Source organism: Oryctolagus cuniculus, chromosome 6, assembly GCF_051225735.1.
Source record: "Oryctolagus cuniculus isolate XC-2025 breed Fujian yellow rabbit chromosome 6, ASM5122573v1, whole genome shotgun sequence".
NCBI lineage: Eukaryota > Metazoa > Chordata > Mammalia > Lagomorpha > Leporidae > Oryctolagus > Oryctolagus cuniculus.
Window position 1 is genome coordinate 22,895,317 of NC_142872.1, and position 26,847 is coordinate 22,922,163.

General features: G+C 54.8%; 1 long non-coding RNA gene across 3 annotated transcripts in view; it reads left to right on the forward strand.

Annotated features, from left to right (window-relative positions):
- The first annotated feature begins 252 nt into the window (after positions 1 to 252).
- The window catches only part of LOC138850147 (uncharacterized), a 62,140-nt gene continuing 35,545 nt past the window's right edge, over positions 253 to 26,847 (forward strand). Inside the window, exons 1-3 of one of the 3 annotated variants that reach the window (XR_016236096.1) lie at positions 726 to 970; positions 2,576 to 2,768; positions 6,233 to 6,387. This is a non-coding gene — a long non-coding RNA (uncharacterized LOC138850147). The other 2 variants (XR_016236095.1, XR_016236094.1) reach the window with 2 other exon arrangements.

The window sequence follows — 26,847 nt, forward strand, 5'->3', positions numbered from 1 at the left end:
AGAAGCACTGGCCCAGTTCCCTTCTCACACTGAGCCAGCAGCCCCCAGTGCCTGCCCACGCACAGCTGGAGGGCAGTGGCCATGGGGCCGGCTGGGCCCTCCTGGTCAGGGGGAGACGTCTGCTCCAGGCACTTCTGGTGAGGCAGAGTAAGCTCTTTCGCCTGCTCCATGGATGCCTTTTTTTTTTTTTTTTTTTTTTAACAGGCAGAGTGGACAGTGAGAGAGAGACAGAAAGAAACGTGTTCCTTTTGCCGTTGGTTCACCCTCCAATGGCCGCCACGGCCGGCTCATCAAGCACTTGGGCCATCCTCCACTGCACTCCCGGGCCACAGCAGAGAGCTGGCCTGAAAGAGGGGCAACCGGGACAGAATCCGGCGCCCCGACCGGGACTAGAACCCCGTGTGCCGGCGCCGTAAGGTGGAGGATTAGCCTAGTGAGCCGCGGCGCCGGCCATGGATGCTTTCAAAATCAGCCCCAAGTGGGAGCTGGCGCGGAAGAATCTGCCGCAGGGAGGCCCTCACCCAGGAGACGGAGCTTAGCGGCCACAAGTACCCAGGCAGCTGCAGCCACGGCCCTGGCCCAGCCCGGAGTGCAGGCAGTGAAAGTGCCCACCGCCGTCTTCATGGCACCTTGGCTCATGCGCTGGGGCCTCCACATTGGCAGGTAATCAGTCATCAGGGCCACGGGCCGTGCAGGAAGCAGCGCTCGAGAGCGCACAGGTGAGCCCAGGGCTGCCGGTGTGGGTGGTGTCGGCCGGCAAAGAGGGGGTTGGAGCAGGAGCTGGGGAGCCAGGCAACAGCTTGACCACAGGCCGGCAGGGGGTGACAGAGGGTGCCAGGTGCCAAGCTCAGGGCAGGGAAGCGTGGCCTGGGGCGTGGATGCTGCTGGCTGTGGAGTCGCCTGGTAGATGTGCTGCTGTGTTTTGCTGCTGTGGGGGAGGAGAGGACGTTCCTGTGGGCAAAGTGCGGAGGTGAGCGCCCTCAGCAGAGACAGGTGGGGCATGGGGGGCTGGGGTCGGGGATAGCACAGGCCCCGGGGGGTCTGTGAGTGGAGGAGGCTCCCCTAGTCTGGCACCTGTGTGTGTCCCTGGGCACAGTCGGCCCCAGGCACCTTTGCAGGGCTGCCGGGGCTCATGTGGCTTGCTTGATTGGGTGGGAGAAAGGCCGGGTGGCTCGGTAGGCCAGGCCCGTCTTGGGAGCGCCTGCGGTACAAGGCCTGGCCTCACCCCTTGCAGGACAGAGGTGAGCCGTCCATGCAAGCATTGGCCTGGGCAGGGAGTTGGTGTTAGGGACACCAGGGGTCTTGCTCTCCTCCTGAGGGTCTGGGGCAGCCATGGCAAGTGTGAGAGCTGGCACTCAGCAGTGCGGTCGGCTCCACCCTGTCGAGAGGGGTGTCTGCTTGAGGCTGGGGCTGAGCCTGGGGCCAGGGAGCTCCGTGGTGGAGGAGGGGGCTCAGTGGGGGTGCCCACGTGCTGTGAGTGCAAGCTGGGGGGACCTGCTCCCCAGGACACAGTCTCCACGCTGGAAAAGGCAGGGGCGGGTTCTGAGGGGGTTCCCATGAGCCACCGCGGATCTCAGTTTGGGAAATGCCTTCCCAGCCTCGCCTGCTGCGGCACCTGGCCCGGGTTTGTAGGAGAAGAGCCTGCTGGAGGGGAGAGGCTGGCGGGGAGGTGCAGGTGGTGTGCGGAGCAGGGCCAGGCAAACTGCCCTGGGGGGCCATGGGAGAGTGCTAACCTTGACTCCCCCCTACCTCCAGGACAGGGTCCCTGGGGGGCCCTCGGGGCCTGTCCTCTGCTACCTCTTGTGCCGGGGACAATGGATTTGGTCCTTGTCTGCACGCTGCTCCCTGGAGGTGCAGGTGACAGGACTGAAATGTGGCCTTGGCTTCAAGAGGCAGGTCGGAGTGGCAACAGCCGAATTCAGATGTCGATCTTGTTGCGTGTGTGAGTGGCTGTGACAGGGAAAGGCCGGATGGCGTGTGCAGGTCGCCAGCCTAGGCACGGATCTCTGTGAGGTCACAGCAGGCAGGGCTGGGTAACTGGCTCCCTTTTGTCCTGCGCCCCTCAGGCCCCATCAGCCTGAGTGCATGGAGCCGGAAGTGTCGGAGCTGGGGGCTGTTGGGCAGTGGTGGAGGTGACGGGGCGGGGCTGGCTGGTGGCCTTGGCCTTCATATCCTGGTCCTCACAGCGATGCTGACTGGGCACCTTCAGGTCACTGTGCCCTCCCCGTCCCCTCTGGTGCCTAGATTCCCCTGGGGGCCTGGGCTTTGTCCCGGTGTCCACCGCAGCCTGGCCTGGCGGGCAGATGAGTTGGGAGGGTAGGAGTCGGGGAGGGTCTTTGGGGAGTGGTCCCAGGTGTCACTTTCCTGAGGGGCAAAGAGAGAAGAAGGTGACCGGTAGTGCCTGGTCCCCATGGGAGGGCACTAGCAGGTATTGGTACCTGCCTCCCAAGCAGGAGGTGAGACAGGTGGCTGAGCCCACCTTGGCCCCCTTAGCTTGCACAGAACGTCTGAGAGCCTCAGTGTCGTGTGTGTGAAATGCGTGGAGAGATGATGTCTGTCTGTCTCTGTCTCCCAGGCTGACCGGGCTTCCTATCGCTGACTTCACAAAGCGTTACTCAGATCCCGCCACGAACGGGTCTCTCTTGGTGTCTGCCTGAGTTCCACATCCAAGGACAGAGGCTGTGAGGTGGCCCGGAGCCCTGGAGCTCGGCCCCCACACTGCGCTGCCCGGAGGCCACCGTGCTGCTGGCCCGCACCCAAGTCTCCCCGTGAGTAATGGGGCCGCAGCCTCGTTTGTCTGATTGATGTTGAATATTCTCCAGGTTTATTCCTTTTCTCAGCAATTTAATAATGATCCATAAACCTGTCTCCCCGGATCTAGATTTGGAAGGTCTGCGTCTCAGGGGACCATTTGGATTTTACACATTTTTTAAAGTGACCAGGGCCCTGAGCTCCCCGCTGCCCAGCTCACAGCCACACGTGTCCCCAGTCAGGTCCCAGCATGTCATCCAGGTTGTTCCATGATTTCCTTGTGCCGAGGTCTGTGGCCATGTCCTGTCTCCTTGCTCTGGGTCTGCCAGGCCTTGGGGGGTGCCTGGGGCCCTGCTGTCCAGGGAGGCACCCTTCTGGCTGGGCTGGGCCCTGTCATCTCTCCCAGGAGCAGCTGTTAGGGTGCTTCAGGTTCACCCACGGGAACCTGAACTCAAGGTGCGGAGTAGGAGGAAGGGGCCTCTGCCCTTTCCTGGATGGGTGGGTGGGTGGGTGGGGGTGAGAGGGTCTTTATCTTGAGAAGTCTCATGGCAGCGTCTGGAGGCTGGAGAACTAGGAAGGCCAGCAGCACGGATCAGTCCCAACCCTGAAGCCTGGGGCTGGCACTGTCGTGTAGCAGGTTGAGCCGCTGCCTGTGACGCCCGTGTCTCGTACAGGTGCCAGTTCGAGTTCTGGCTGCTCAACTTCCGATCCAGCTTCCTGCTAATGTGCCTGGGAAAGCGGGGGAAGATGACTGTGCTCATGGCCCCATCTCCGCCTACCCACCCCCACCTCGCCGTGTTGGGGAGCTGTGGCTACTCTGGACATGATGCCCAGGGTTTTGCTTATGATGAAAATTGTTAATATTTATTTATTAATTTTTTACAAGATTCATTTATTTATTTGAAACTCAGAGTTACATAGAAAAGGAGAGGCAGAGAGAGTTCTTCGATCTGTTGGTTCACTCCCCAGTTGGCCACAATGACCAGAGCTGCGCCAATCTGAAGCCAGGAGCTTCTTTTGGGTCTCCTATGTGGGTGCAGGGGCCCAAGGACTTGGGCCATCTTCTACTTTCCCAGGCCACAGCAGAGAGCTGGATCAGAAGTGGAGTAGCTGGGACTTGAACTGGTGCCCGTATGGGATGGTGGCACTGCAGGCAGTGGCTTTACCTGCTACGCCACAGTGCTGCCCCCAAAAAATCATTAATATTTAGAGTGAACTGTTTGGCTGAGCTGAAGATAACCTTTTTCCTTTGCTTTATTCATTGTTATAAATTGCAATCAAAGATAGCTTAATGGTGAAATTGCTGTAAAATGGCAGAGAAAACATTTCTTAGGGTATTAGCTTTGTTTTAGTAAATTACCAAGTAGTGATTTAAGTTGCCACCTTCGGGATTGTTTCTGCCTCTCTGTGGGGTAATGCAATCAGTGAGATCTACTGCAGACTTCATTTTCTCGAACGCAGATCATCTCCCAGTGTGCCCTGGAGAAAGCTAAATTACCTGTAACATTTGATAGTCCCCATCCATCCCCAGTGATATGGCTGAGGAGCGTGTTGGGGGGCAACAGAGGTAAAGACAGGACGTGGGTCCCGCTTCTGGGGCCCTGTGTGCTGAGCTGTGTGAGGGCCCAGGTGGCACCCAGGCTGGGAGTGGAGGCTGGCTGGGTTCCACAGCACGTAGTATTCTGGAGAAGTGGAAGCAGGCTGAGCTGAGCACGAGGAACCCAGCCCGGAGGCAGAAAGTGCTACTTCTGTGTTCTAGAAAGAACATATAGAGGGCTACCGAGGAGGTTCCTGCAGGGGCTTAAATTCATAAAGCCCCCCTCTTCACTAGAATGAGAGATCCTTCTGCATGGGCGACAGCTCGTGTTCATGTGTGTAGCCACATGTGTCTGTAGCCATATGTAGCCTGGTGTAGATCCTCCATAGAGCAGCTGGTTGGCAGGCTGGCTGGGTTTTTTGAGTGCATGGATGGGTCACAGAGAACCACAGGTGGTGCCGCAGGATGAATGGTGTCTGGTGGCACTCAGAGAGTGCGCACATTTTGGTTGGGTGCAAAGATGGTTGAATGACAGGTGGATGGAGATGGGTGATGAGTCCTTGGTTGGATCCAAGAAGGGGGGATGGATGGATGAACATGAGCATGGAGTGGAGAAAAGGTGGAGCATCGGGTGGGGGCTTGGTGGACAAAGGGGAGTGAGGAGGGCTCATCCCAACGCAAGCGCTGGCCGAGGCCTGCCGAGGACGTCCCCTCTCCTGGCCAGCAGCCAGCACGGTTCTCTTCCCTAACGCTTTGTGTTTGGCCCAGACATGTCTGGAGCATCTGCAGGCTTAGTCCGGCTTCTCCAGAGCTCGCCATGGCTGTGCTATGATAGTCAAGTCCATGTTCCTACTTAGAACTGCCGGCTCCCTTGTGGGCCACCCCTGTCACCTGGCAGGGGCAGGCTGGGACATTTGGGGTACAGATGGTGTACGGCTAGACTGTGGGTTAATTCCTTCGCACGTTGGTTATCTTATTTATTTATTTTTTTTTTTTTGAGATTTATTTATTTGAAAGGCAGAGAACTAAAGAGAGGCAGAGAGAGAGAGAGAGAGAGAGAGAGACTGACTGACAGAAGTCTTCCTTCTGCTGATTCACTGTCCTCGTTGGCTGGAGCTGGGTCAATCCAAAGCCAGGAGCCGGGGGGCTGATGCTATTGCATAGCGGGTAAAGCTGCCACCTGCAGTACTGGCATCCCATATGGGCGCTGGTTCGAGTCCCAGCTGTTCCACTTCCAATTCAGCTCTCTGCTAAGGCCTGGGAAAGCAGTGGAGTACGGCCCAAGTCCTTGGGCCCCGCACCCACATGGGAGACCTGGAAGTGCTCCTGGCTTCTCATCCGTGCAGCTCTAGCTGTTGTGGCCAGTTGAGGGAGTGAATCAGCAGATGGAAGATCGATCCCTCTCTCTCTCTCTCTGCCTCTCCTTCTTTCTCTCTCTGTAACTCTGACTTTCAAATAACTAAATAAATCTTAAAAAAAAAAAAAAAAAGAGCCAGGAGGTTCCTCTGGGTCTCCCATGTGGGTTCAGGGGCTCAGCTTGGACTTGAACCGGTGCCCATAGGGGCTGCCGGCACCACAGCAGTGACCCTGGTTATCTTCTTAGACAAACATCATGGGACTTCCCACCAAATCAGGGCATTAGGAATGTGACAGAGGAAGAGGGAGGAGGAGTGGCTCCATGGGTGCACTTCCTCAATAGCCTAGTGGCTGGGGCTGGGTCAGGCTGGAGCCAGGAGCCAGGAGCTTCTTCCAGGTCTCCCATGTGAATGGCAGGGGCCCACGCACCTGGGCCATCTTCTGCTGCTTTTCCAGCACAGCATCAGGGAGCTGGATAGGAAATAGAATGACTGGGTTGTGGAGCCAGTGCTGTGGCATAGCGGGTAAAGCCACTGCCTGCAGTGCTGGCATCCCATATGGATGCTGGCTGCTCTACTTCTGATCCAGCTCTCTGCCATGGCTTGGGAAAGCAGTAGAAGACGGTCCAAGTCCTTGGGCCTCTGCACCTGCATGGAAGACCCAGAAGAAGCTCCTGGCTCCTGGCTTTGGATCAGTGCAGATTCTGCTATTGCAGCCATCTGGGAAGTGAACCAGTGGATGGAAAACCCCTCTCTCCCTCCTGCCCCCCCCCCCCCATTCTCTGCAGCTCTGCCTTTCAAATAAATAAATAAATCTTGAAAAAAAAAAAAGAACAGCTGGGCCTTGAGCCAGTACCCACATGGGATGTTGACACCGCAGGCAGTGGCTTTGCCCACTGTGCCACAATGCCGGCCCCAATAAAAACTTCTTTAATAAAAAATGAGGCTTTGTTGTCACTTATTCATTCATGATAACATTATATTCCTACAAAGTTTAGCATAAATTTATCTAAAAAATTTATCTTAGTAACAGTAAAGTCAGTATCATGCTTACAAATAAATATGTGAAGCACACAAGCTGACCGAGAGCGCAGAGACAGGGGTGCACAAAGGCCACGCATCAGGAGCCAAGCTGGGGGATGGTTCTGGCAACTGGGCAGCGTGTCAGGATTCTTCAAACACTCGTCCCACAGCAGCAGTGAACACCCTTTGTGGCAGCTACTCTGCCTCTCCCAAGAACTCTGGGACCAATGTCCTCAGCCCCCACCTAAGATAACTGGGGTGGGCCTGTTACCTTGCGCCAGTGACTGATCTATGAGTGGGCATTTGACCCAGGCCAGTGCAGCTGAGTGTGCTAGATTTAATCCCCAGACAGGAAAGAACCAAGCCCTCAGGCTGCTACCTCCTTTCCTTTCCTCCTCCTTGGGATTCTATCAAACGAGAGCCTGGCCCGGGCAACCCTTTTGGGGCGGGAAGGGATACGTTATCAATTAGACAGAAAAGCACCTGTGTTTTCTGTGTCACCTAGTAGCTGATTCTGCTACACTTAGATCTGACACCTGTCACTCACGGATGTCCGGCATCTTTAGCAACCCCTTAATAGCCGGAGAGTTTGCCATGTATCCTACCTCCCTGTACTACAAAACAAAAGAATTACTCATGAGACAGCCTTAGTGTTACAGCCCTGCACTACCTGTAATGGTGAGAGAATTTACAGCATGTCCCGCAATGACGGACGTCTTCAGCCACTCGCAATGAAGCCACTGAAATGATCTCCTGTCAAAGCCTGGGCCTGACATGGAACACTGCTCAGACGTCGTGTGTAGTCTGACCAGAGCCCTGTTGATAGTGACGGGGGTCCCACAGCATTTCCCCGCTTGGGTGAGGACAACCTAGTCATTGTCCCGTAACCACCTCCTATGCTGAACACCTTGGGAGTCGTCCTCTGTGCCCTGAGACCTGCCTTCTCACAGCCGCAGGTAAGCTGCTGGCAGCCATGTTTGTACCCAGGGACCCCCTCCTTGGCCAGAGTTGGCCACCTGCTTCCTGGGAAGTCCAGCTGACCCAGTGGGGTCAGTGAGACTCTCCCCATGTAACTGGGGCTGGAATGAACCTATTCATCGACTAGGGTGGCGGGAACCGAGCACCAGGGGGCTCAGGGGCTGCCGTGGCCATCTTCCTCCCGTGGCAGAGCAGCAGGAATATTCGGCCAGAAGGCAGAGGACAGAGTAAGAGAGGAGAGCAGTACGGAGGACGAGACCGGCATCTAGCATCCTAACAATCAGAGCGAAGGGTGCCCGGGAGGCTGCATGCATTTGCTGAGGCCGCCCAGCGTGCTCTGGCGCACAGAGGGCCCCAGCCGGCCTGCCTTGCGCCCCATCTGCTGTGGACCCTCTCCAGGAACCCTGCTTACAACATAATCCAATTAAGGGTGATGAGCTGACTGCTGATCACAATGATTAAGGCCTTGTTAAGGCGGAAAACCCAGAGCCTCGAGAGGGCAAACCCAGCAGGCCACTGCGACGCAGGCCCCCGGCTGCGACAGAGCTCTGCTCCCCCACACCCTCAGGGCCTCCGCCTCCACAGCCCTGCCACCTCGAGACAGCTCCAACCCAGAGGCCCCAGGCTGTCCTCCTCTCCCTCTGAGACTTCTTTTCCCCACAGGAGCCTCCAAGGGCTGCTGAGAACAGAGTTTAGACCAGCAGAAAGAATGTTCTGGAAGGGCGTGCCTGCTCACGTCAGGGCAGTGGTTATCCTCCCGCAAGGGTCAGGATCACGGAACTGAAAAGCAAAGGCTCCTGTTTAAAAGTTAGGTTTTAAGTACTGCTTCTTAGGTTACTGTGCTGATCAGGTCTTTCCGAATAGGGTTAGATAACAATGGTACAGCACATACGCTTGTCTTGTTCCTGATTTTGATGTGAGAATTTGAATGTTAATGCTGGTAGGTGTGATGTGAGATGTTTATTTGAGAAATTTTGTTTCTTCAGATTAAGCTGTAGCTTTTAAGTTGCACCAACCTAATGGAGGACTCAAACCAGATCGGCCTACATGGGATGTAGGTTTGCCAAGCAGTGAGTTAACCACTGCACCACATGCCTGTTCCTTCACTGATGTTGGATGTAAAAGAAAAGCACCTTAGAAAATTGTATATATTTATGTGTGTTTATATGTATTTTTCCTCCTCATGTTAATGTCGTGTAATTATAAGATGTAATTACTAACCTCACAGAAGGTTGATTTTTTTATATATATATTTGACAGGCAGAGTTAGAGAGAGAGAGAGAGAGAGAGAGAGAGGTCTTCCTTCTGTTGGTTACTCCCCAAATGGCCGCTAAGGCCAGCGCTGCACCGATCCGAAGCCAGGAGCCAGGTGCTTCCTCCTGGTCTCCCATGCGGGTGCAGAACCCAAGCACTTGGGCCATCCTCCACTGCCTTCCAGGGACATAGCAGAGAGATGGACTGGAAGAGGAGCAACTGGGACAGAACCAGCGCCCCAACCGGGACTAGAACCCTGGGTGCTGGTGCCGCAGGCGAAGGATTAGCCAAGTGAGCCACGGCGCCAGCCCCAGAAGGTCGGTTCTTTATATGAATAACTTCCTAGTGCTTAGCCATTTGTATGATCCTGGGATAAGCCCTGCTTGTCATTCCGTGCAGTTGCTTTACTAGTGAGTGGAATTCCGTTCCTGGCATTTGCTGGATGATCTCTGTCTTCCGAGCGAGGAGGATCCTCAGCCTTGTGCTTCTGTGGGATGTGGGCGTCACAGGGCGCAGCGGCCGATTGCGTGTTAGGCTGAGGCTCACCTTGTCTCGCAGTGGAGCAGCTCGCGTGATGCACAGCAGTGGTCTCAGGAAAGCTGCACCCAATGCTGGGACCTGAACTTTCTGTGGAGGCGAATGTTGGAGACTTTTCTTGGTTTTGGTCTTAACACACTCTGACAGCGCAGTTTTGATAATTTGCATCTCCGTGGGCCATCCACACCAGGGAGATCTTAAAAGAACAGCTAAGTGTGTTACTGTTGCAGATCTCCCCTGTAATTGTTTCTCGCTTCAACAAAGGTTATTATTTGGGGGAAACACACCCACACCCACACACACACACAGATCTTCCATCTACTAGCTCACTCCCAAAATGCCTGGGGCCAGGATGCCACTGGGAGCTCAGTCACCAATGACTTGCTGTCTCCCAGCAGGAAGCTGGAGCAGGGAGCAGACCTGAGACTTGAACCCAGACCCTCTGATGCGGAGTGTGTGGGTCCCAAGTGGCATTTTAAACATTTTGCCAAATACCAACCCCTGTTACACACACACACACAATCATTAAAGCTTCAGGTTTTTTAAATTGATGTTTGCCAGAGACTGGAGTATATTAAATCTGGTTTCCCCCAAAGAACAACCTCACGGGTATTAATGTTGGTTTATTATCTTTGAATTTATTTACTTAGCTTCCCTCTGTTTTTCTTGGGATAATCTCACGTTTTCAGTGCAAGTCGGTCTGTTTTCTCCTCTTTTTTCCCCCCAGGTGGTGAAAGTTTGGCTTCCAGCGTGATCTGTGACTGAGTGTTGGTGTTTCTGGGTTGTTCAGTGAATAAATGCTGAGAGGCACGAGTTTTTGTTCTTTGCCTCTCCAGTGTTTCCTAAGCAACTGGGACATAGCTCCTGGCACATAGTAGGAATGCAATGCTATGCGAATATTTTACAAAGTCAGTGGGGAAATAGAATTAAAAGATAAGTTTATTTTGGTGCAGAACTGGGAGGGGGGAGGTGCAGGGGAAGGAAGGGACAGGTCAAGGTCACGGCCACCTGCAGCTTTCAGCTTGTGCCACCACCTCGCACTGCGGCCTCCCGCAGCACACAGCAGATTCGTCTCTGGAGTTTGTAGCGAGCAGCATAGGCAGCAAGCTCTTCTGAGCTCCCTCCTCTCTCGCCGGCGACCTGACGGCGGGCAGGGGCTGGCAGAACGCGAGGAGGCTGTGGGATGCGGGGCATGGGCCGGGGAGGGGTCTGGCAGGCAGACCTTGGTGTTGAGGAAGGGGATGTCTGGGCAAGGTTGCCCTCGGGTCTTGCACAGCTGTGAGCTTGAGCTCAGGGTCCCTGGCCTGTGACAGCTGGTGCCCCGGGTTGGTGGGTGCCTGCCTGCACCTCCTCCTCCCCTGGAGCTCCCAGACCAAGTGCGGGATGCCCAATTGAATTAGAATCTCAGCCAAACATGCGGGCTTTGGGGTAGGGGCCTCCCAGGACCTGGATGGGCCTCTCATAGGGAAGGCAGAGGTGGCTCCCTGTACCCCACTCCCAGCCTCTGAAGTGGGAACCGAGGGTGCTGGTGCCCCCACCCCTGACTGCCCATACCTCCTGGCTGGCTTCCCAGAGATAAGTGAGAGGGGCACTTGCTGTCCATCAGGTCATTGTCACTTGGGGGACACAGAAGGCCAGGCCGGCTGCTGGGCTGTGTGAGCTGGGCAGAGTGCTGAGCCAGCAGTACTGACAGCAGGGTGAGGTGGCCACTTGGGTAGCGCAGGAGGTGACCACAGGCCAAGGGCAGTGGCCTGAGGCTGCAGGGCAGGGGCATGGAGCTGGGGCGGTCCTCTGTGCTGGACAAGTTCCCGGCTGGGGAAGGAGGCAGTGTCGGGGAGGAGATGGCCTCCAGGTGTGGTCACGGAGCTTGCATGCCCTCAGAGCTGCCTCATTGGTTCCTGGCAGAAGGTTAAAAACTACACAAATAATTTTAATGGGTGTAATGATGTGCCCGTCACAAAATAATGTGGCATAGTTCCGTAAGTACTCGAAAATGATCATTGTGTGAACAGCTATTAATTAGCGAATGGCTTTGGAGAAAAAATTTCCATCGGTTTGGAAAGCACTGTTAAGAACCCATTACGATATGTCTGGGGGTCAGAGCGCCATGTCACGTCAAAGCAGAGATTCATGGCTCCACTCTTAATCATCTCAAAGTAGCTCACAGTGTGTGGTGCGTCTGACTGCGCAGATTTGGGGCACAGAACCCATATGTCTGCATTAGGCAGGGAACGGATCATTTCCGGCCCAAGTGGAGAGCAAAGCGCTTTCGACAGCCGTTTGGCAAGAGCATGCACGTTTTATAGCTTCTCCGAAACCCGTGATTTTAGATGAATAGTGTTCAGCTCGTGTTTCCTTTCCTCCGTGGCCTGCTTGAGTCAGGAGAGCAAAGTCAGCCATTGCTGGGATGGCTGACCTGGACTTGGGTGTGGGGGGCCGGGCTCGTGCGTGGCTTCTTGCCCCTTCTTGGTGCAGGCAGCCAGGCTGGGGTCTGTTTTAGCCTGGTGCCCTTCCTGCCTCTTGGAGCCTGGGACACTGGGGAACCTGGGGTCTCGGGGTGGCGGGGGGGGCAGGTACCCTTCCCAGGGAGTCCCTGGAGTCCTAGTTGGGGAGGGAGGAGGAGGAAGGCTCTGCTGGGTGCTGGACACTGTGCACCTGTCTACAGCCCTCTGGGGCAGAAGGGAGAAGGGGTGGTCATCCTGAGTGGCCAGTGAGGAGGCAGACGCTCAGGCATAGGAGGGCTGTCCTAAAGCCCAGGAAGGCAGCCACAGGCTGGAGAGAATCTTAGGTCCAACAAGGCATCTGCCACCTGCAGCCTCACTGTGTGACTTGGCCACGAAGAGAGCAGCTGCCCGGGGCTGCGCCGTCTGTTACAGAGGGACACTGCCTCCCAGGGACTGGTCACGTTGAGCATGGCAGTGAGCAGCTTATTGTTCAAGCCAATGAGCCTCACTGCCAGTGTCTTGCTTTGGTGTAAGTGGTGTGTGTGTGTGTGTGTGTGTGTGCGCTCAGCCCTAAACACAGATGTCCTTCCGAGCACGTGCGTGCACCTCATTCTGTCACCGGTTACTGCTCCTGTAGTTGCCATCTTTCTCGTTGGTTCCACCTACAGAGTGCACTTCAGCACTTCTTCCCGTGCTGTCCCTGTCCTGTTTGTGTGGTCGTCAGAGCCTCCTGCCAGGAACCCCAGCTGCTCTGCTCTGCCCTGCCCCGCCCTGGCCCTCTCCTCTGTCCCGTTCTGAGTGCAGCAGGTCAGTGGCCCTGTCACACTGTGAGTTGGGCCGGGTCGCTTGTCTGCTCAAAGCCCTCTGTGACTGCCCTGTCACAGGCTCCCAGGGCTCTGAAGGCCCCGCCCGACTGCGCCTTGAGCGCTCCGGTCCACGGCTCTGGCTCTCGGCTCTGGCTCTCGCTGCATCTTGCGGCCTCTTAGCTGCTCTCTGAAGTCGCCTGGCGTGCTTCTGCCACAGGCCTTTCTGGTTAGCCCTCCTGCAGCTGGTAACGTTCATTCCGGAATGTCACGTGGCTCCCTCTCCTACCTCCTTTCTGGAGTTTGGCTTGCGTCAGTGGAGGTGGATAGAGTTTCTCCAGGTGACTTGTGCATTAAGCCATGCACACGTGCCGCCCAAATCCAAGCTGGTGTTCACGCCTTTTTCTTCTTCCTTTTGAAATCTATGTTTGTTCATTTGAAAGGAAGAGTTACTGGGGGAAAGGAGAGCCACAGAATGAGATCTTCCACCTGCTGATTCACTGCCCAAATTCCTGCAGTTGCCAGGGTGTGGCCAGGCTGAATTCAGGAGCCAGGAGCTTCCTCCGAGTCTCCCACATGGCAGGGGCCCGAGCACTTGGGTCATCTGCTGCTGCTTTCCCAGGTGTGGTAGCAGGGAGCTGGATTAGAAGTGGCTCAGCCAGGCTGGTGCCATGGCTCACTAGGCTAATCCTCCACCTAGCAGCGCCGGCATGCCGGGTTCTAGTCCTGGTCGGGGAGCCGGATTCTGTCCCGGTTGCCCCTCTTCCAGGCCAGCTCTCTGCTGTGGCCAGGGAGTGCAGTGGAGGATGGCCCAGGTGCTTGGGCCCTGCACCCCATGGGAGACCAGGAGAAGCACCTGGCTCCTGGCTTCAGATCAGCGCAGTGCGCCGGCCGCAGCGCACCGGCCGCGGCGGCCATTGGAGGGTGAACCAACGGCAAAGGAAGACCTTTCTCTCTGTCTCTCTCTCACTGTCCACTCTGCTTGTCAAAAAAAAAAAAAAAAAAAAAAAAAAAAGTGGCTGAGCCAGGACACAAACCGGTGCCCATGTGCCCATGTGGGATGCTGGCATTGCGGTGGTGGCTTAACACTCCATGCCAAAGTGCTGGCTCCAGCGTTTACGCTTTCTGATGAAACAATGAAAACTTCCAAATTAAAGGAGAAAAAAAAGATAGTCACACATCACTTAAAGGGTGAGCGCTGAGAACCGTGCCGATGGGCGTCTCATCACGTGCAGACCCAGGGGGTGCAGGCCACTCAGCGGGGCCTCAGGATAGCACAGAGGGGCTCAGTGGGGAGGCCTGAGCTGTCTTCCCTGCTTGGCCCGGTCCTGGCCACTGTGGGCATTTGGGGAATGAACCAATGTATAGGAGATTTCTCTTTGAGCTTTTAAATAAATAATTAAAACAATAAATTAAAGATATGGTAAGCATCGGATATGTATGGCAACACATTGTTTTACAGTGAGGTTTTACAGCAGCAGGGAGAAACTCCAATTCTTAGGCCCCGGTTACTGAGCCATCATCAGGTGTCTCCCAGGGTGCACGTTAGCAGGAAGCTGGGATTGGAAGCGGAGCTGGGACTCAGGCCCGGGCACTCACATGTGGAATGAGCTCCTCCAGCTGTACTGTTGCCTGTGGCACCCGGCGCCCGCCTCAGCCCTGGGAGAGCTTTCAGTTTGTGGAGCTTTACTTCTGGAGGGCCCAGTGAAAGGCACTACCAATGTTAAAGTTCCTAACTGAAAATTCCAGATGTCCTTAATTGTGGTGGAATGAGAAGGCAATGCCAAGATGGCTGCTGGCAACGGAAACTGCCTGGCAACAGGCTGTGATTGGTTATGGCATAGACCGCCCCTTGACTGGGTTGGCTGCCTTGGCTATATAAGCAGCTGTAGCAACTGAAACAAACGAGTCTGCAGGCTGCTCGCCTTTGGCCTGCTTTCACCCAGCTTCCGGGATCTGTTGCCCCACCACGCTCCTCTTAGAACGAATTCACAGCAACACTTAACATATTTCTTGTGTTTTATGCTTATTTGCTGTCACAATGTACCGCTTTGTGTATAATTAACACCTGTGGCCAAACAAATGGCCAGGGCCCTACTCTGCAGCAGATGATCTCCCCGTCCGGCTCGGAGCACATGCGGCTGCAGCTCTGGCTGCAGCAGCTAACAGCTGAGAGTCGAGGTTTCAGGGTGAGTTTCTCAACAGCTGGCCCTCAGCCCTGATGCTGACAGCGTCACGGCAGGCAGCGGCAGCCGGGCGGGAGTGAGGGCACCTCATGGGTGTTTCTTGGCTGTGGACATCAAGCAGGGTCCCAGAGGAGGGCTGTTGGAGCTCTTGGCGGTTTTCCCCAGTGGTTTCTGGGGAAATGCAGCTGACTTGAGGGTCAGATGGCAAAGAGCATGGGACAAGGCTGAGTGGTTGCCTAGAACGTAGTAGGTCCTTTGCTAGCCTGGGGGCTGTGTTCTGGGCATGGCGGGGCCAGGCTTCCTGTGGCGCAGACACAGCTGTCACCGATGCAGTCGCAGTCACAAGCGCCATGAATCGGGGCGCAGGAACTGCTCATCACGGCCGTGTGTGTGCTCTCGGTTCTCAGACTGGAAGCCATGAATTGCTGGGAGCAGATGTTAGGTTCAGGGCGCTTGTCAGTTGTCAGTGCTGCGCACACACAAAAAAAGATGCTTAAAATTAGAAGGCTGATGGAATTTTAAGTACAGTGATCACAATGGTTGGAGGGAAAATAATTGTAGCAGTAAGCAGCCTATTGTGGGAGATGCGAATGAGCAATGGAAATGGGAGCTGATCTTGAATTTAAAATTCATGGTGTACAATTAAAATAGGGATTCTGAGATGATGGTTCCATTAACTGATACTTAATTGTAACGGAAACTGTGTAGCGGCACTTGGGGATCCTTGGTGTGTGTTTATTCATGACTTAGGTGATGCTGTCCATGACCACAGAAAGGCTGGTCACTCTTTTGCCTTGAGCACTTACTATGGGCCCGACACTGGACTTGAACCTTTGCATGTCTGGTTACCACCTCCTCCACTGACTGTTTTCCTGGGCCAGGAAGGACTGGCAGGCAGTCCCTGCTTTGGCCAATTAAAAAAAAATGGTGGTGGCCGGCGCCGCGGCTCACTAGGCTAATCCTCCGCCTTGCGGCGCCGGCACACCGGGTTCTAGTCCCGGTCGGGGTGCTGGATTCTGTCCCGGTTGCCCCTCTTCCAGGCTAGCTCTCTGCTGTGGCCAGGGAGTGCAGTGGAGGATGGCCCAAGTCCTTGGGCCCTGCACCCCATGGGAGACCAGGATAAGTATCTGGCTCCTATTAAAAAAAAAAATGGTGGTAAAACTATGAGTCATAAAATTGACCGTTCCAGCCATTTTTAAGAGTGTAGCTCAGCCTCAAGGACACCCACAGAGTTGTGCGGCCACCACCAGTGTCCAGGTTCAGGTCTTTTCTTTATCCCAGACAGAATCTCTGGACACACTAGACAGGAAGTCTGCTGCTCTTCCTATCTCTGACTTTGCCTTGGCCACATTGCCTGGGGATGATGTCACCTCTCTGACCTCTGACCTCACCACGGCTTCGTGGTAGCGGGGTCTACCATTTTCAGCCCTTACAGGACACAGAGCCAGCTGGGCTGGCCCGAGACGCTCCCAGGCCCCTGGGCATCACAAGGAGAATGTTCCCGGACAAGGTGGGGTCTCAGCTGCCACGTGAGGCAGCGCTGCCTTCCCTGCGAAGGCCATGGCCAGTGCCCTGCTCTGCTCCCTGCCCTCTTGGGCTCCAGATGGGAGCCGACGTTTCTGAATTGCATGTCAGCTGCAGCATCTTTTGGGTCTTTGGCCCAGTCTTGCTGTCTCCCAGGTGTGGGGTCACACTGGTGCTCCTTTCAGGAATGCCAGCCCCACCATGCCCTCTGCTGTGCTGAGCTAACTTGTCATCCATGACATCTTAGCCCAGAACCTGCTCTGCCTGCTTTGGCAGGACACACCCCTCTACCAGGCCCATTGTTCACTGTAGAGGGTTCTGTGTGTCTTGTGTGGCTTTGAGCATGCTGGTCTGCTGGCATCGAGCCGCCTGCTGGTGAGTTGTGTGAGAGCAGGCCCAGAGGATCCTGCCATAGGTGCAGCGGTGTGCCTAGGGCTGAGTCACTATTCCAGTGGTTAAGTGTGGGGCAGCTCCTCCAGTCTCCTGGCTCTGTGTCCCTTAGCTCCTGCTCTCACTGGCTTGCACCTGTGTCCCTGTTTTCTGAGCTCAGAGGGCCCCTGAGCACATGGACCACAGCCAGTAGGTGTGCGTGGAGGTGACAAAGGCAGGATCATTGTGGCATAGTGGGCAAAGCTGCCGCCTGCAGTGCCGGGATCCCATATGGGTATTGGTTCAAGTCCTAGATGCTCCACTTCCAATCCAGCTTCCTGCTAAAGGGCCTGGGAAAAGTAGTGGAAGGTGGCCCAGGTGTTTGGGCCCCTGCACCTGTGTGGGAGACCCAGATGAAGCTCTTGGCTCCTGGCTTTAGCTTGGCTCAGCCCTGGCTGTTGCAGTCATTTGGGGCATGAACCAGCAATGGAAATTGTCTGTCTCCTGGAGCTCCAAGGGGCTGAGCCCGCTGTGCACTGAAGACCCCGAGGGGCTGTGAGCTGTTGAAAGGGGTGTGTGTTGACATTCAGGGGAATTCAGGTCGGTTCTCAGTTCCTTGCTTCCTTCTGAGGTTTGCTCTCTGCAGACTCTCTGGCCACGCACATGAGCTGTGCTCATCACCAACCCCCTCACTTCCTGCCGCTGTCGTGCGGTGAGCCAAGTGGGCCTGAGTTTCCTGGGCCTGCGAGTGTTACTTCAGTCGGCCCTGACTCCAAGGTGCCCCGTTCCTGCCTGGGTCTTGGCTTTGCATGGCGAGTGAGAGAATGAGCACGTGATGTCTGTGTTGGATGAGGACTCCGTGGAAAGCGATGGGACGGTGGCAGCTGTCCTGGAAAGTCCCTGGGGATGCCCGAGCCTTCATCCCGAGAGCGTGACGAGGAAGCTGCGTGCTGGGCAGGGTCCATCGCCACTGACGGGAGCTGAGCTGTCAGGGCCTCCCTCATTTGTTTTCATGGTTGTATTTATTTTTAAAAAAACATTTTCACATTATTTGAAAGGCAGAGAGAGAGAGAGAGAGCCATCATTCACTAGTTTAATCCTCAAAGTCAGGAGCCCAGAACTCTGTCTCCCACGTGGGTGCAGGGACCCAAGCACTCGGGCCATCTTCTGCGGCCTTGCCAGGCACATTAGCAGGGAGCGGGATCGGAAGCTGAGCACCCGGGGCTTGAACCAGCGCTCACGAGGGAGCCGGCATTGCACGTTATGGTTTACCCCGCCCCACAACACTGGCCTCCCTCTGTGCTCTCTTCTCATCCCAGAGGAGGATCAGCAGTGATTGTGATGCTGGGGCTAACTTGCTCTGTAACCTGGCGCAGGGACCGAGAGCTGGGTGCCTCCCTGTGTGGGGAAGACGCCTCTGACTGGCGGTCGCTCTGCCCGTGGTGTCTGCTGTGCGGCCACGAAACAGAGAATGTTGGGGGCAGCCCAGGGTTTTCCATGGGCCTGGGGCTGGTGACAAAGGACATTCTGTAGCGAGCCTGGGTGCCCCGTGCTACTCCCACATTAGCAGGGTGCGTGGGTATGCGTGTCTACAGCCAAGGAGTCCTTGTTGCACCTGTGGGGGCTGGCACGGGCCCAGCTGTCTGTGTTCACGCAAGCTGCTGCTATGACCCATGCGCTTTTGCTTAGAGATTCGTTTGGGGCATTTAGTACAAAGACTTGAGATAAGTGCTTCCTGCTCAGACGCAAACTCTACATTAAAGGCACATTATGAGCACTGTGATGTTTTTTGTTAAAGATTTATTCATTATTTGAAAGACACATTACATTTAGAAAGGTAGAGAGAGAAAGGTCTTCGGTCCACTGGCTCATTCCCCAGAATAGCTGAAGTGGCCAGAACTGGATCAATCCAGAGCCAGGATCCTCCGCTGGTCTCCCACACAGGTGCAGGGCACCAAGCAACCTGGGCCATCTTCCATTGCTTTGCCAGGTGCGTTAGCAGGGAGCTGGCTCAGAAGAGGAACAGGGGCTGATGCTGTGGCGTAGCAGGTAAAGCTTCCGCCTGCAGTGCTGGCATCCCATATGGGCGCTGGTTTGAGTCCTGGCTGCTCCACTTCTGATCCAGCTCTCTGGCATGGCCTAGAAAAGCAGTAGAAGATGGCCCAAGTCCTTGGGCTCCTGCACCCACGTGGCTCCTGGCTTTGGATCGACCCAACTCCAGCCAGTGTAGCCATTTTGGGAGTGAACCAGTAGATGGAAGACCTTTCTCTCTTTTTCTGCCTCTGCCTCTCTGTTCTCTGCCTTTCAAATAAATAAATCTTTACAAAAAAAAAATAAATAAATAAAGAGGAGCAGTTAGGACATGAATTGGAGCCCATATTGGGATGCTGGTGCAGCTGGTGCAGGCTTTGCCTACGACGCCACAGTGCCTGCCCCAGCAATGTGATTTAAGGAGTAGATAATGCCACGACCTGGAGGTGGTCCCCCAGCACCCACTGAGCACGTGTCACCAGAGGGGACTGGTTGGGTGGTGCCCCAGGCAGCCTGAAGTCGCTCCCCGAGCTGCAAGGATCCAGTAGGAATTGAGTGGCGGCGTCCCCTCTGCTCTCCACTGTACTGGTTTCTTTTTTTTTTTTTTTTTGACAGGCAGAGTGGACAGTGAGAGAGAGAGACAGAGAGAAAGGTCTTCCTTTTGCCGTTGGTTCACCCTCCAATGGCCGCCGCGGCCGGCGCACTGCGGCCGGCGCACCGCGCTGATCCGATGGCAGGAGCCAGGAGCCAGGTGCTTTTCCTGGTCTCCCATGGGGCGCAGGGCCCAAGCACCTGGGCCATCCTCCACTGCACTCCCGGGCCACAGCAGAGAGCTGGCCTGGAAGAGGGGCAACCGGGACAGAATCCGGCTCCCCGACCGGGACTAGAACCCGGTGTGCCGGCGCCGCAAGGCGGAGGATTAGCCTAGTGAGCCGCGGCGCCGGCCTTCCACTGTACTGGTTTCTATATCACATGTACAGACTCTCGCCGAGGCAGGAAAGAGACCGGCTTGGCACCCAGGCTCCTCAGGGCTGGCCTTGTGACCACATCGCGTCTCTGGCCTGGCCTTGCTGTGGGCAGGCCCCTCACAGCCCCATCGTCTCAGGCAGGGGAGTGGCGCTCGGCTGTGTTTCTGCCCACTCTTGGTGGATGAGCTTGAGGGTTCCAGGTGTCCCAAGAGGGGCTGTGCGCAGGCCTGGCTCTCCTGGGTCAGGAGGTTGTGCAAGGAAATAAGGTGCAATGCTGGGGGAGCTGCCCTCATGGTCCGCCTTCTGCTCTTTTGTTCTTGGAAGTTTCTGGAGGGATCCGCGGGGTGCCTGTTGTGCACAGGGATGCCAGCGATTTCCAAAAACTCCCCCACCACAGGACGCTGCAGGCCGGCTCGCTGGTCAGCCACGCAGACCTCCGTCTGCGCATGTGCGATGGAGCACCGGTCTCTCGGCAGCCTCCGCAGCTAGTGCCCTGAAGGCAGGAGAAGGAAGGTCGTTAGCGTGAGCCGTGGTGGGAAGGATGCTCAGAGTAAGGTCCCCACGGCGTTCATCTGGCTTTGCAGAATCTACTTCCGTGTTGCATCTCACTGCTCCTCGTGTATCCAGACATCACATCAGCGTGCTGTGACTTGCTCTGCTAGGCGGAACTGAAGGTCAGGGAGTCAGTCGATGACAGCCACAGGGACACTTAGCTGTGTGACACCTGCCTGGTTAACATGGAACTGGGAAAGGGCCCCCGGTAGTGTTTGCGGTGACTCAACGCAGGAGAGCCCCAGGAGAGCCCAGGCCCGCCTTCTCTGGCCCTGCAGCTGCCTCTCCTTCTCTCCACTCAGGCCTACCAGGGTGGGGCAGGGTTTTCAGAGCCCCCAGCCCCAGATGCTGGGTTTGAAGTCCTGGCTCCGCCCTCTCCATGTCCCGGCAGCCCCTGGAGGGAGGACCCACGGGCACTGTTGATTTAGCTCCTCTAAGGTCAGCACTGGGCCCTGGGGCCAGAGAGGCAGAGACTGCCAAGCCCCCCAGGGCTGGGGGCTCTACTCAGGATGTCTCAGCTTGGGGCAGGGGTCCCAAAGGACCTGGTCAGTGAGGAGGAGGGACTTCGCAGAGCCGCCAGGCTGAGCCCGCAACTCTGAGAGCTGGAGAGGAGAGCAACAGGCTGCCTTCTGGGAAGCAGCCCACACGGGAGGGTGGCCGGAGCCCTGAGCCACATGGAGTGGCCCAGCCCCTGCTCCGGGTCCCTGTGCCACCGGCTCCAGTAGGAGCTGCCTCACCGCAGGTGCGGCCCCCTCCCCATCATGGCCTCCTGCCTCTTCTCCAGCCCAGTGTTGGTCTCTGCCCGCCTACCTTCTGGGGCTGGCTTCAGACACAGGATGCGCTTCGGTGTGGAGCCCCGTTTTGCTCAGTGTCCTGGTTGTGCCTCAGGGACTGTGAGGGGTCAGTCACTGGCTCTGAGCCCTGGAGGAGGCCAGTGCTTCACGGTGGCTACCCGGCCCTTCCGTACGGCAGCTGTGTCACAAGGCCCTGCGGCCTTACTCTCTCCAGACTGGTGTTACATCCACTCATCAGTTAAAATAGATTATCACAAAAAACAGTGACAGTCCCACATGAATTTTATTGAAAATGAGAGGCAAGGCAACCCCTCAGGACCTACAACTGATCGGGACTGACGCTCCTTACCAGGGTGACGCCCCCAACCCTATCTTCCAATAGGGCTCACCATCTCGAACCCCTGGTATGCAGTGAACAATTAAAAAAACAACCCAGAATATGGTTGTAAGATAACAGTTGACAATGACAAACCCAAGAACAATAGCAGATCCAAGGTATGGTTGTAAGGTAACAGTACAGGGCACATTTCTGCCAACTTAGTTCCTTGGAGTTTGGGCCCACATAGTGTCACAAGATACACCCTTAGCCATTAGCGAGCAAAGCTAATACATACAGAAGCAGAAGACCCACCATGAGCTTTTAGCCACACTCACTCCATTTTGATTTTGACTCTACACTGGGAGCTCCTCTCTCCTGCTCTGTCTGCCCCGCAAAGCTCAGGGCTGGGTGCTTATGCTGGCAGGATGGGCTAGGGGAGGGCGTACCAGTTTTTCTCTGGAAGCTCCGTAAAGCTGTATGGGTAGAAAGAAAATGTTCCCACGGCCCAGAGGCTGGGACGAGGGGAATGTGAAAGGGTGAAGACAGCCGTGGCTTTGGGGTGCATGTCTGAACTGGGGACCTGCACCTGGGAACCAGGCCACACACAGGTGTCACATGCAGGCCAGGTAGGCTGGTTGGGGAGCAGCAGAGCCAGGTTGAACCTCCAGGGAATTAATGGAGGGGTGGCTAATACCCGTGATTTCCAGAAAAATCAATGTAGGTGTCATAGTCAGCATGCAGGACCGGAGTGAGGAAAATGCCCAGGAGCCCACAGCATCTCTATGGCCCCTGGGACCCCCAGGCACGGGTCTCAGGTTCACCAGGGCCCAGGGAATCTGCTGCCTGCTGCAGGGCTGGGTCGTCAGTCGGGTCCCCAGGCTCGGCCTGGAAGAGGCTGCGCGGAGGATCTTGACTGGTGCTTCTGCTTTGTGGCCCTCCTGGCATGGGGCGACGGGGGAGGCCAGTTCTGGGGAGTGGGGGCCCTTTGGGCTGCATGCAGTGCGTTGGAAGCCAGTGCAGAACCACTGGAGGGCCCCGTCTCTGCCTCTGTGCCCACTGAGGCCTGGTGCACGGGATGATCCCACTGCCAGGGGTTGGAGTTGTGAGACCCTGGCAGGTGTCATGGCATCTCCCGAGAGTGGGGCAGGAGAGGCAGCAGGGGCTGGCCGGGGTCAGGTCCACCTGAGAGCCTTTCCTAGACGCACACGAGAGACGTGATGCAATTCACATGTAACACGTGTGCTTGTGTGCTCTCCAAGGGCTGTGTTTCTTTAAATGTAAGGGCTACAAATGTGAACAATAATTGGCTAAGGTCTTCCCTTCCAGAAAAATCCTGTTGATTTATTAAATATAAACAGAACTATTATTTTAAGGAAAGTCAAACAGAACATTTTTAAGATAAAAAAGCTATAGAAAGGGAGAACTGAAAAACACTCCAAACCTTTCCCTGGTGTCTCCTCACATGCTTAATAGTTCCTGAGCGTCCCTCTGGGAAAGAGTGATCTATGCGTGTACTTGCACACAGTCTGTGCGGTTTTGTTTTCTTCTTTTCTGTTTTAGACCTCAAAATGTTTACGTTTACCTGCTCTTCGCTTTTGTTTTCTTCATATGATCATAGTGTCATCTGGAAATGCCTCCTGGACTGTCCACGTGGGCCTCGTCCATTCTTTCTCATGGCTGCCTGATTGTTCGCCTATGAATATAATTTTATGAAATTAGCTCCAGTTGCTGGTCCTGTTGATTTTCTGCTGTTACAAACAGTGCTGTAATTTTGTATCTATTTCTTGGGGGAACTTTGCGAATATATTCAGAGTGTAAATTCTAGCAGTGGTCTTAGTAAGCCAAAGGGCTTATGAGGTTTTTAATTTTGAGAGGTATCATCCTGTCAAAACCAGCACAGGCCAGGAGCTAGAAAAATCGGCAGTGGATCTTGGCTTATTGTATCTTGTTTTTCCTGTAAACTACTCTGTTCACTTATATTGTTCATTTTCCCATAAACCTTGGTTTTTCTTACTGCTTTCTGTGACTCTTTATTGTCCATGTCATAGGTTTTGCTTTTTCACCTTTTGGGTCATAGATTCATTCTGGTGTTGATGTAACTGAATGTATCACTCTTTTTCCATCACAGCTTTTGGGCCTTGGTGCCACACTTTGGAAAAGTTGGTCTTGGAGTTCTGGACTCTGGCTCAGCCTCTGACCACTTCCTACCCTGCGGGGTGATGTGTGGGAGCAGTGATGGCGGGGTGAGTGTGTAAGGTCCAGGGGACCACGAGACGGTGCGGCTTAGCGTGGTTTGGCGCTGCTTCCTCCATTGGCTGCCCGAGAGCGCCTTCCCTGGAAGGACCTCTCCAGGAAGCCATCTGGTCACCGTGACTGGCGGTCGGGGTGAGTGTGAGGTTTCTTCTAGCAGTGGGCAAAGCTGGGGACACGGGGATCAAATCAAGCCAAGGGTGGGGAGAGCCCTGAAGACAGCAGGGCCTGGGTCAGGAGAGTGAAAGAACTCGGTGAGTTTGCTGCTGCCCCTGGGTCTGGCCATCCTCGTGGTGGAACCTGGGCTTCAGGCTGAGGACCAGAATTGGATTCTCGGAAGTGAGAGAGAAAATCACCTCCATCCTTCTCAGGGTCGCCAGAGAGTCTAGGCCCCAGAGGAGATGGACTCTCCTTACCCTGTGTGTGTGCATGTGTGTGAGCGTGTGCACCTGCGTGTGCACCCAGCAGATGCCTAGGTGAAGGGGCGAGGCCTTGGCCCCTCCCTTCCCCTCGGTGGGTGCATTCTCTACTCTGTTTCTCCAGAGAGGCTCCTGCCGGGGTTGGTGGTCCCGGGGGCAGTGAGTGTGTTTTTGGCTCCTCTGCTGGGAGGTTGGGTTTTGGACCAGGTGGGGAACTGCAGGTGCTCTTGGCGGAGCTGCACTGGCCTCTGCTGGGGCACGGCGCTGAGAGGAATGGGGTTTTCACCTTGAGGGGCAGCAGCAGGTGCATCCATGGCTCCCTGTTCGTGCCATCTCTGGAGGTGCTGGGGCCAGTGGAACTCGGGACTCGGTTCTGGCTGATGCCTGTTGGACATGGGAGAGTTTAAGGAGTTCTTTTCACTGTGTGTGTGTGTGTGTGTGTGTGTGTGTTTTAATGAAACAAATACAAGATGTGGGTTTATTAATACAGGAATACAATAAAAGAATCTACACTTGTCTCTTTGGAGTTCTGTATTAAAAACTTTTGTAATGTAAACATAATTTCATGTTCTGTAAGTAGAGGTAAATTTTAGCTCAAGAGGCAGAGAGACACAAAGGGAGATCAAGAGTGACCTGCCGTCAGGCGTTTATTCCCCAAATGCTTGCAGTGGCTGAGCAGTGCTGGGCTGGGCTGAAGCCGGGATCCAGGAGCCCCAGCTGGGTCTCCCATGGGTGGCAGGGGACCAAGTACTTGGGACATCTGCTGCTGCTTTCCCAGGTGAACTAGTTGGGGCTTGCACTGTGTTAATATCGGATGTGGGCATTGTGAGTGGTGGCTTAGCCGCTGTGCCACAACACTGGCCACAGTTTATGTTGTTTTAAGCTATGAAAACTTGTTACAGCAGCAAAAGAAAATAACTATGGTGGGGTATCTTTTTGTGACCATGCCATGGTTTATTTAGCCATTCTCCTGCTGGTGCCAGGTGTCTAAATTCCTAGTTTATCTTCCATGGTCCAGCAAGGGGCTCCCTGTACATGCTTCCTCATGTGGAAGGGAAGGTACCGTACTGGGGCAGTGTTTTCTGAGAACAGCCTTGGTGATCCCCAGTGTGAAATACGTTTTATGTAGTGACCCACTGTGTGTACCTATAGGAAAAACGAATCACATCGCAAGACCTTGTCCTTGCCCTTCCTGTGTGTGTGCTTTGTTCTGGTGATTTCTGGGCGACTCCATGCCTTTCAGAAGCAACGCCCACTGCTTGCTAGTAACTCCATTGCACAGTTCATGGCTGTGTAGTGAATCCATGTGGACACTGCCCTGGTCAGTGCTCAGCCCAGTGGGGACACCAGAACACGAGATGTCCATCTGCAATTCTGCCTTCAGAGATTCTAGAAACAGGCAATTTACTTCAGCATGTGTGTAAGTTTTATGTTATGATTTATTATTGCTTTTATTATTAAGATTTCTGAAAGCTTTTTATTTTGAGTCAGTTGTGGATTCCTGAGAGGTTCCAAAGCTAGCGCACAGCAGGTGCGTCTTTCATCTGGCCCTTCCCCATGGTTCCATCATGTTGACTGTAGCGCAGGACCAGCCCAGGAGGCCGAGGTTGCTGTGATGTGTGCATGGATGCACTGTGTGGGTGTGGGGGACCAGCGCGGTGATGGAGTGCAGATCCAGTCCCTCACTGTGAAGACGTCCAGGTGCCACCCCTGGGTCGTCACAGTCTTGTCCCTTTCCCCAGCCATACCTGACATCGGGGGCCACTGATCTGCCCTTCCCCTGTGTAACTGTGTCACCTTGAAAATGTGATGCGAGCCGCCTCTCGCAGGAGGTGACCTTCTGAGATGGCCTTTTCCGCTGTGCCTTCAAGCTGCAGGATCACTGGTGTTTCGAGGGTTCCTTCCTCCTTGTTGGCGGTAGGATTCCATCACGGGGGTGTTTGATCTTTCATTCTGTCGGGACATTTTTGTTGCTTCTGACGTTTGGCTATTATGAACACAGCTGCCATGAACAATCAAGGGTAAGTGTTATGTGGATTTAATGTTTCTATCTGGGGGATTGCTAGGTCAAATGCGATTGCTCGTCCTATGCTAAGAGTACGTTTAGCTTTTAAAGAAATTGCCAAGCTGCCTTCCTGAGTGACTGCACCGTTTTATATACCTGACATCTGTGAGACGTTTCTCCACCGAACTTGGAGCAGTTGGCATCGCCGCTGTTTATTTTCCACGTTCGCATAGGTGCAGTGATAGCTCCTTGAGGTCTTGGTTTGTGTCCCCCTAATGACAAATGATGTTGAGCATCTTTTATGTGCTTAGTTGCCATCTGTAGATTCTGTCTGGTGAGATGTCTCTTCTTGGCTGTTGTTTTTATTGAGAACTGATTATTAGTCTGGAGGGAGGTGAGGAAGGGAGGCACAATGGATTCTGGTGATGTTTAGTGCCGAATGGATACTAAAATTTAAAATATCTTGTCTTAGAATTTTTCAGACGTGGAATAAGGGGCTGTAATAGTTCATACTCTCACCAGTACTTTTTCGGGTCCCTGTTCCCATACACCTTCATCAACAGGTTTAAATATTTAATTTTTAAATTGCTCTTGAAAGGCAGAGTGAAGGAGGGAGGGAGAGAGAAATAGAGATAGAGAGATCTTCCCTCTTCTGCTTCATTCCTCAAATGCCCACAACGGCCAGAGTTGGGTCCGGCCAAAGCCAGCAGCCTGGAACTCCATCCGGGTTGCCAGTGCGGTGGCAGGC